Source organism: Penaeus vannamei, chromosome 12, assembly GCF_042767895.1.
Source record: "Penaeus vannamei isolate JL-2024 chromosome 12, ASM4276789v1, whole genome shotgun sequence".
Classification (NCBI taxonomy): Eukaryota; Metazoa; Arthropoda; class Malacostraca; order Decapoda; family Penaeidae; genus Penaeus; species Penaeus vannamei.
The window spans coordinates 30,664,169-30,674,168 of record NC_091560.1 but is presented as its reverse complement, the minus strand read 5'-3'; the positions used below and the strand labels follow the sequence as shown (position 1 = coordinate 30,674,168).

General features: G+C 36.4%; 2 protein-coding genes across 6 annotated transcripts in view; one reads left to right on the top strand and one right to left on the bottom strand.

Moving 5' to 3' along the window:
- pont (RuvB-like helicase pontin) overlaps positions 1 to 8,550 on the bottom strand; it is a 23,584-nt gene extending 15,034 nt beyond the window's left edge. Inside the window, exon 1 of one of the 2 annotated variants that reach the window (XM_027367945.2) lies at positions 8,525 to 8,550. The gene's annotated coding sequence lies outside the window, so the exon portion shown is untranslated. The remainder of the gene's footprint in view (positions 1 to 8,524) is intronic. The other variant, XM_070128208.1, reaches the window with a different exon arrangement.
- Positions 3,792 to 10,000, top strand: part of LOC113815933 (peptidyl-glycine alpha-amidating monooxygenase B-like) — a 51,761-nt gene continuing 45,552 nt past the window's right edge. For 2 of the 4 annotated variants that reach the window (XM_070128207.1, XM_070128204.1), the window contains exon 1: positions 3,794 to 4,203. The gene's annotated coding sequence lies outside the window, so the exon portion shown is untranslated. Of the gene's footprint in view, positions 4,204 to 10,000 lie in introns of all 4 variants that reach the window. The other 2 variants (XM_070128203.1, XM_070128199.1) reach the window with 2 other exon arrangements.

Sequence of the window (10,000 nt, the reverse complement as noted above, 5' to 3'; positions counted from 1 at the left end):
GAATTCAAACGAATCTGGGAATTATCAAGCAGGATCGAAAGATATTTTTTCCTTTGCGAGTCGTATTAAGGACATAATAACGTAATGCGTAGATAAATTAAAAGGAAATTGATATATTGTTATCCCTCACTTTAAAAATTAACGGTAAAGCTATTAGTCTAATATCAGGAATTAAAAATGAACCTCACGTGTATTTGTATTTATGTTTGTTTTATTATATACTCATTATTTTTCTTCTTTATCTGTTTTCCTTATTTTTTTCTGTATCAGTTTCTCCCTCGTCGTCTTCTTTTTAATCTATTTCACTTCCTCCCTACTTCTCTCTCTCACCCCCAACTTTTTATATTTCTACTTTTTGTTTTTTTCTTTTTTTTTCCATATCGCTTCCCCCCATATTTTTCTTCCACTCTATCCGGTTTCTTTCCCATTGTTTCTCCTTTATTTTTTCCCAAACTTCTCTTATCCTCTTCTTTACCTTCTCTATCTGCTTTTCCTTACTGTCTTCTTTTTGTTTTTCTTTGGTACTTTTATTCTCTCCTTCTTCCTTAATAATTTTCTCCACTTCTTTATTTGTTGCTTCTTTTCCTCCTTCTTTGTAAGTTTTCTCTCGCGTAATTTTTGATAATGCGATCACCGAGATTCTCGTTTAATATCAATAAAATCTAGACACTTTTCCGACATTTTTTCCTTAATGTTTTTTTCATAAAGTGCCAGGAAGTTATTACAATTTTCAGGATAACATTTATTAGGCTTTTCTGTATAGGTACAAGAGCGTTTCTGAAAAAAATCAATGAAATAACAAATAAATTGTCTTGCAGTTTTGTTGTGAATTTGTAACTTTCTCATAACATAACAGGATTGTTTTGAGAATATGCTTATCACCAGCATTATACTTATTATCATCATTATCAGTAATGTAATTTGATTATTTACGGTTATTAGCATTATGGTTGTTCTTATACGCAGCTATCATTATAATTACTGTTATTGTGTTGCTGTTTTATCGTCATTATTATTATTATCATTCTCATCATCATTATTATCATCATTATAATTATTATTGTTATTGGTGTTATTATCATTATTGTAAGTATCGTTATCTTTTATAAGCTCAATCAGTATTACCGTCATCATTATCATTAGTATGTAAAATAAATCTTGCATACTTATACTCTTCCTTTTCTATGTTATTTAGACACAATATATATATGCAACTTCATATTTCATTCCTCACATTACAGCTGTTATTGATGAATTTGCAGAATCCTACTGCAACACGTTATTCCAGGGCTTGATATATTGGCCAATTACGTGTTGCATATTTCAGCTATATATTTCACCTCAAACGGACAACATAAAGACCTTACCTTTTATTCTCGAATTTATATCTATTCAATATTCAGGTAAATGCGGTTGCTTAATTATTACTACGGGTTGCATACATTTCTTGGGCTATCAAATATAACTGTTTTTTTTTTTTTAATGCACAGTAGGAGATAAACTGAAAGTGGAATTAATTTTATGCAAAAGTTCAGTTGTAAAATGCAAAATGTCACGGGGTTGCAGTCTGTACGATATTTATTGCTACACACGAATTCCAAATAAACTGAATTTGGCTTCGAATCGTTCGTCTCCTGCCTCTATTTTACCTATAATCAACAAGTCCCGGTTAGAGATTTGGTCCCTATGACGCAATAGTTTATTTACTTGAATATTAACGTAAGATGTAAATTTATCTACGGGGTGCCCAAGAAAAAAGAAGTTATCTAACGTGCAAATCAGAACGAGTAAGAAGAATATTGCATTTTCAGTTCATTACTGATGCACATGCAAAATACCGCATATATTTACATGTAAAACCGAGTGAGTACAGAGATTATGGAGGCGATGTTGGTAAGAGGATTTAGTGACGGAAAATATGACACCAGACAGACAGAATGAGACAGTGAGTGAGTGAGGAGGAGCATGAGCGTGTACATGGATGAGTGCGTAAATGATTTATTGGGTGGAGCGAGGTTAGGGAGAAAGAGAGAGAGAGAGAGAGAGAGAGAGAGCAGAGAGAGAGAGAGAGAGAGAGAGAGAGAGAGAGAGAGAGAGAGAGAGAGAGAGAGAGAGAGAGAAGGGGAGTGAGGAGAGAGGAGAGGAGAGAGAGTGAGAGAGAGAGAGAGAGAGAGAGAGAGAGAGAGAGTAGAGAGAGAGAGAGAGAGAGAGAGAGGAGAGAGATGAGAGAGAGAGATTTAGATGAGAGAGAGAGAGAGAGAGAGACAGAGAGAGAGAGAGAGAGAGAGAGAGAGAGAGAGACAGAGAGAGAGAGAGAGACAGAGAGAGAGAGAGAGAGAGAGAGAGAGAGAGAGAGAGAGAGAGAGAGAGGCCATGTGAAAGAGATGAAGTAGGAGAATGTAGCGAGTGAAGATAACGAAAAGAAATTAATAAGAGAGTGAGAAAGTGAATAAGTAGGTAAAAGAATGAATGATTTAAGGAGAAAGAGAATGAAAGTGTATGAGAATGAGTAAGATAGTGAATGCGTATGGGTAAAAGAATTGAACGGATAGTAATGAACTAGTGAATGAGAATGTGATGAAGTAGATAAAAGAATACGTAAATAAATGAAAGTGAATGAAATGCGTGATAAAGAATGTGAATGAGAAGGGAAAAAGAATTAGAGAGCGGGCGCGTGAGGTGTGTGAGATACACAAGAACATTAAAAAACGCAGTACCACAAGAAAAGAAAAAAAAGGTCAAAAAGAAGTAAAAGACAAACACGGAAGCATCTCGGTGAGCAACACAGGGGAAAGAGTGGGAGGAAGAAAGGCAGATATACCGAGAGAGGAGAATGGAGCAAAGGGATTAGGGAACATATGGCGGGTAACAAAGGGGAGATCACAATATGTATAACGTCGATATTGTATCAAAGAGTGTTCGGTCTGTTCTTTCGCAGTAGGTCTTATTTTCTCTTCTTCGTCTTTAAAACTAAAAGAAGACTCTGTTTGCATATGATGTCCTTGGATGGGTTTCTTGTAATTACATTTAGCTGCGAGGGAGACGAACAGAGATAGTATAAGGTCATACAGGAGGGAACAAGAGGCATATTGATTATGGATAGGTGAGCAGTCATTTGGCTGACTTTCATATAGTGTATTTATAGAGCGGCCTTCGCTACATGAAATATCATCCTGGTACGTCTATAATGACACTGTTAACACTAAACGAGTTGTACAGAGCGTCAGTCCTGTTTCGTGTCACAGCTGGCGGTCAGCTTTACGATCAATGCTAAGGAAGGAAGCGCAGTAATGTTGTTTATGGGTGTCTCAAGCATCTCTCGGTAAACGCATCATTCTTACTAAACTTTAAAGAGGTAATGAAGCGTTTATGAAAGTCTCATAGTACTCCAAATTTATTATTTTGAGTGCGATGTGTGTAGATACAGCGCTGCACTATCGTTTGGATTTCTGGTACTGGGTTTCTATCGATGGCATCTACATGTCCTTCCTTACTTTGGCGTCCCAACTTAATTAAAAAATAATTAAAAATAATTAAGGCTTATGTGTCTCAACTTCGAGTACTATACCGGGGGAAGACACCCACGCACCTGCGACTGGATCGTATGGATTGTCTTCAAACTCTTCCTCATATAATAACATCCTCACATAGTAAGATCATAGTTCATTAGGAAGTAATTAAGGCCAGTGCCCTGCTGCCCATCGGCACAGCATCGTGGGGAGACGCCCACGCACCTGCGACTTGGTGACGCAATAATGGCCGAGCACCAACACCCAAAGGTGGCAGGAGTGACGTCACGGCCATGCGCGCTGCCTCCTCGTCTCGGGCCCAAAGCCAAGGGATCTCAGCAGAGCCTTCCCTCCCTCCCTCTGAGAGAGTGAGTGAGGACAACCCACGGATCCATCCTCTATGAGAAGTACGTGGCCAGCAGGAGGAGCACCGCCATCAAGACGAGGGCAGAGAGGAGAGAGAGAGTTCTTTCTCCTAAGAACCGACTCCTGCTCTTGCTCCTCCTTCTCCTCCTTTGAGGTTCCTCCTCGTCTGCCTGCATTGACTGCCTTTTCCTCCGCGACGTGAGGTGACAGCTGGAACGCCTTGGCTCGCTGGAAACATATTTCTTTCGTTTTCCCACCTTCCTCCTTGGCTGGGATGGCCATGGGGTGGAAGTTGGAGTGATTTCATCGCGGATGTTGTAGCCACAGGGTGAGTAGGACCCAAATATGCCTGGCACTCGTATGACATTTTTATCTGTAACATAACATTGTTGCATTATTGTTGTAGATCATACCGGGAATAATTTTTGTGCCAGTTACCCTCCTTGCTTATTAGTGAATCGGTAACATCTTCAGGCTAAGTGGTATGTGTGTATTTTTTTTAAATCTACCATAGCAAGGTTGCATTGCCTTAGCCTTGTTTTTTGTGTGACAGATATTCGTTTCTTTTAAACAAGTGGATCGGTAACATTTCTACTCGTTGGTTGTAACTCTGTTATGATATGAGGGCTGTAAACAGTGAAGGAAGTAAATAGACATATTAACCCCAAATTTTTTGGCAAAACCACTTTCACTTTTATTTTTTAGAGCAGTTTCATGGTCACAACAGTCTTGTATAAAAAAGGAAGCTAGAGGTAAATAATCTTGTTCCTTAAAAAAAAGATACTAATGTGTATGAATTGGAAATGACATATAAAGTAGCTGTAATGATGGTATTCCACAAACTCCATAACATATGCAACAATTCATAGTCGCTGTCATTGACTGCAACTATGGTCTAGCCCCCAATCTTGTGAAATTACATGAATCTAGTGGGAAGTTTAAGCTATTATGGTAATGTGTATGTATTTAACAGATTTATTTAATAGGAAAGTTTTTGTATGATGCGAAAATGTTGAATGAGTATATGTATACATGATTCTTTACAGAATAGTGATTTGTGGTGGAAGCAATTGTAAATGAGAAAAGAATGAAATTGATATGTGCTAATATAATATTGAATTATTAGAACATTTTGGTTGAATGCACTATTGATAAAGAAAAAAAAGAATAGTGGAAAGTATTTTACTGCTATGTAAAACAATCCCTTTATGAAGTAGTAAAGCAAATGCCAGATATTAATAGTGTGAAGTACAATTTGTATTGTAAATGCTTGAATGACACCATAGATGACTATAGACTGTTGCCTTTGTATGGTATTGAAAAGGCAGTTATATTATGCACTGCAATCAGCAGTATGGGTGATTATTGCATATCCTATTGTTATTCATTACAATTGTATTATGTCAGTGTGCAATGAAAATTATCCACTATGAGCACTAAAAGGTTATGAGAGGTGTATATAGATTTGGTTAATGATTTCATTAGATACTTTATTCTTTGTCCATTATTATTTTATATAAGGGTCATTTTTCCCTATATTTAGTTGTTTATGACTGTCACTCAATTTCTAAGAAAGAAATCTTATTCCTGAAACAAAGAAAATATTTTCTTTTGGTTCTAAAGTGCAATGAGGATTAAAGTCAAATATGCCATTTATATATAATCTATTAGAGGCATTGTTCCAGTTAGCTTAATTACAATGGTAGTACATTAGATTCTGTATACATGTGCATTTTTCTAATTTCTTTAGATAAGCAAGTTACTGATTTTCAGAAATGAACTACAAATAAACAAATTGTTGTGAAGAGCTTTCATTTACAGAAATAGTTACATATCAAGTCATATGCATTGTTTAAACTTGAATAATAATAGCTGTAATTTACAGATAACGTAGTATTTGTTATGCTGTTACAGCTATTTTTTTTCATTTTAATTAAATAAGAAAGATCAGTAGTTTTTTTGCAAGTGAAGTGATTAGAAGTTATTTGTTACAACAGTTATAGTTTTTTGCAAATGTTCAGGTAATGGCTATATAGAATACACAAAACCACTATTATGTATGAAATGTTATCTGTAATAAGTAAAGTTCAGACTACAATTACTTAACACAGTCTGTAAATTGATGCAGCGATGCTATGGCTTCTTGACATTTTATCATCAACTAAGGAACTAGTCGATGTTCTTTATAACCAAGTAAATATAGAAAGGTCTGTTTGCCTTTGCTGGAGCAAGAAGCATTGAGGCCACTACATTGTGTCATATGGTCTTTTTCTGAATTATTTTTGTTTTTGTTTTTTCAGAACAGGTTTTGTTCTTTTCACATTAAAATATTCTGTTCTTTTGGCATAAAAAATATCCCTTGAGTGAGATTCTATTATCTAAAATATATTTTATTATTTTAATATAAAAATATCTTTCATTAGTATATGTAGAAAAGGTATGAATGAGAATAAGTAATTTTATAATTCAAGAAATGAATTTGATGCATTTTGTTATATGTTCAGAAATTCATTGTATTTTTGATGAAGATATAATCAAAATGCATCAAATATTTCTCTTGTTGTTGTGAAGTCATTCATTCGCAATCAAACCTTTTTTCTACATATACTGAAATTAACTCTGTTCTTACATGAACTGAACAACATTTTCTTTTAGAAACAAAAAAATATTTTAGAATGAAAATCTGTTTTTATATAATTCAAATATCTTACATGACTGCGATCATGTTTTCAAAACATAGTAAAGTCTCACGTAAGAAAGATTTCCGTCTTCTAGTACAAAAGTAAATTACATGTGAGATTTGAATGTCTTTACTATATGAATATTTTTAATGTGTGATATTTCCTTTTCTTTGACATAGAAATATCCTGCATGAGTTTCTCCACTTATTTTGCCACCGAAATATCTCCCATTTTTGAGACTTCACATGAGGAAATTCCAAAGCGGTTACAAAATGCTTTATAACCAGGGCATATGTGGTCTGTTCTTCCCTAACAAAAGAGGCAAATATAATTAGTTGAAAGAAAAAACCTGAAGCATGTTTTATATGAAAGATATTACTGATTTTATCAGTGCGTGTGTGTGTGTGTGTGTGTGTGTGTGTGTGTGTGTGTGTGTGTGTGTGTGTGTGTGTGTGTGTGTGTGTGTGTGTGTGTGTGTGTGTGTGTGTGTGTGTTTGTGTGTGTATGTGTATGTGTATGTGTGTGTGTGTGTGTGTGTGTGTGTGTGTGTGTGTGTGTGTGTGTGTGTGTGTGTGTGTGTGTGTGTGTGTGTGTGTGTGTGTGTGTGTGTGTGTGCATGCGTGGGCGTATTCATATGTGTCTTCATGCGAGCGTGCGAGAGAGAAAGAGAGATTTGAAACAAGTCATGTTTTTGGGGTTGGGATCAGTAATTTTTGGCATTGGATTAAAGGTTACAAATCTATATACCAATTCTGTTTTAACAATATGACTTTGTAACTTTTGGATCAGAATAACTATACTTTTGATTAGTTATACAATAGATATTGGTATTTTCAAGGTATCAGCCATTAATATCAGTGTCTACCCACTTCCTGGTATTGGCATATTTCTGATGAGAGTGAATACTATTTATGTGCATGGTATGTATGCACCAATGCTAATGTTTCAGTATTTTATTTTGTCTCAAGACATAACATGTTTATGGCAATTACAGAACTTGCATTCACATTCATACCTTTTCTATGAATATCAGAATGAAAACCTTTCAAGAAAATTAATTTATCTAGCTTTATTGTTTAGATGCATATACACTACAGATACAGGATGCTGTATGATGTATGTAAAGTGTAAGTTAAACCTTGCCATGGGAACTCACACAGATAATGGAATTGAATTTTCTATTTACTTCTGTATCATTTACCAAGATTTCAGTCTAGCATAGCAACAGTGAATGATTTTCCCTTTTGACTCTCTAGCACTTGACTGAGCGGGCTTATCTCAGACCACTAAATTTGGATACTGGAAGTTTTATGATAGAGTAGTACCAATAAATTCATCATTGTAGAATATTTCGGTAAAGGGAATGCATCATAGGAAAGTAATGTTTAGTGTACTAGATCTCTTGATGATAGATATTTCAAGAATAATAAATTTAGATATTAGTTTACTGATGACAAGGATAAGTGAGAGATCCTTGCATATGATTATGGGGATATTCAAGATTGTTTATAGAGTTTCCATAAATTAGAATTGATTTAAGCTTCACAACAAAGATGTATTTATCCTACTTTGCATGGTAATGAAATTGAGATGTTTTTTTTTTAAGCAGACTGGAATTGCAATTACAAAGCAGTGTTATGATCAACAACTCAAGCTTGAAGTGTATTGGAATAAAAGAATAAGCAAATACACTAATACACTTAAAAAATAAACAAATACACTCACATGCCAGATCATCCAGAGTTCAGTGTGACAAATGAGGAACAAGTGTAAATGAAAAGTGATAACTTCACAGGTGATACATATAACATGGGCACATGTATGAGTTTTTATGCAATTCTGATAGCACAATCCAGTGTGTGTATCTTGTTTAAAAAAATTATCAGTTCTCATTCAAACCTTTTCTACTAGAAACAGTCATCTTCCTTTCAATCATTAAAATTAATTCACCAACAAAAAGAGCTTTACCTTTTTTTTCACATAGCTCCCTGAAGCAAACAGTGTCTGCTCCCCCTTCAGTGAGGCAAACACACTCAGCCCCAGGAATAAACAACGCTTATCTGCCTTTGGAAGGATACCTCTGATAAGAAGAGAGATCAGGGGGGAGGACTTAGGTAAACACAATCCAGAACAGGGTTTTTATTGGTTAGAATTTTTTTTATGTAGAACTTCTACTTATTCCATATTAGAGATCTTGGTTGTGTTGTGATGCTTTAGATGTGCTCCCTTTGTGTCTGACTCTTCTGGTTTTTCTTTCTATTCTCTCTCTCTCTGTCTCTCTGTCTCTCTGTCTCTCTCTCTCTCTCTCTCTCTCTCTCTCTCTCTCTCTCTCTCTCTCTCTCTCTCTCTCTCTCTCTCTCTCTCTCTCTCTCTCTCTCTCTCTGTCTCTGTCTCTGTCTCTGTCTCTGTCTCTGTCTCTCTGTCTCTCTGTCTCTCTGTTTCTGTCTCTGTCTCTGTCTCTGTCTCTGTCTCTGTCTCTGTCTCTGTCTCTGTCTCTGTCTCTGTCTCTCTTTCTCTTTCTCTCTCTTTCTCTCTCTCTCTCTCTCTCTCTCTCTCTCTCTCTCTCTCTCTCGCTCTCTCTCTCTCTCTCTCTCTCTCTCTCTGTTTCTCTCTCTCTCTATGTCTCTCTCTCTCTCTCTCTCTCTCTGGTTCTTTCTCTCTCTCTGTTTCTCTCTCTCTCTCTGTTTCTCTCTTTCTCTCTCTCTCTCTGTGACATATTCTCTCTCTCTCTCTGACTTTTCTCTTACTCTCTCTCTGTTTCTCTGTCTCCTCTCTCTCTCTCTCTCTCTCTGTTTCTCTGTCTCTCTCTCTCTCTCTCTCTCTCTTGTCTCTCACTTTCTCTGACACTCTCTTGTCTCTCACTTTCTCTGACACTCTCTTGTCTCTCACTTTCTCTGACACTCTCTTGTCTCTCACTTTCTCTGACACTCTCTTGTCTCTCACTTTCTCTGACACTCTCTTGTCTCTCACTTTCTCTGACATTCTCTTGTCTCTCACTTTCTCTGACATTCTCTTGTCTCTCACTTTCTCTGACACTCTCTTGTCTCTCACTTTCTCTGACACTCTCTTGTCTCTCACTTTCTCTGACACTCTCTTGTCTCTCACTTTCTCTAACACTCTCTTGTCTCTCACTTTCTCTGACACTCTTGCCTCTCACTTTCTCTGACACTCTCTTGTCTCTCACTTTCTCTGACACTCTCTTGTCTCTCACTTTCTCTGACACTCTCTTGTCTCTCACTTTCTCTGACACTCTCTTGTCTCTCACTTTCTCTGACACTCTCTTGTCTCTCACTTTCTCTGACACTCTCTTGTCTCTCTCTGTCTCTGTCTCACACACTCTCCCTCTCCCTCTCTTTCTATGTCAGTTTGTCTTTGTTTCTTTCTTTCTTTGTGTATCTCTGTCTCTCGCTCTTTCTCTGTCTCCGTCTCTGTTTCAATCTGTCT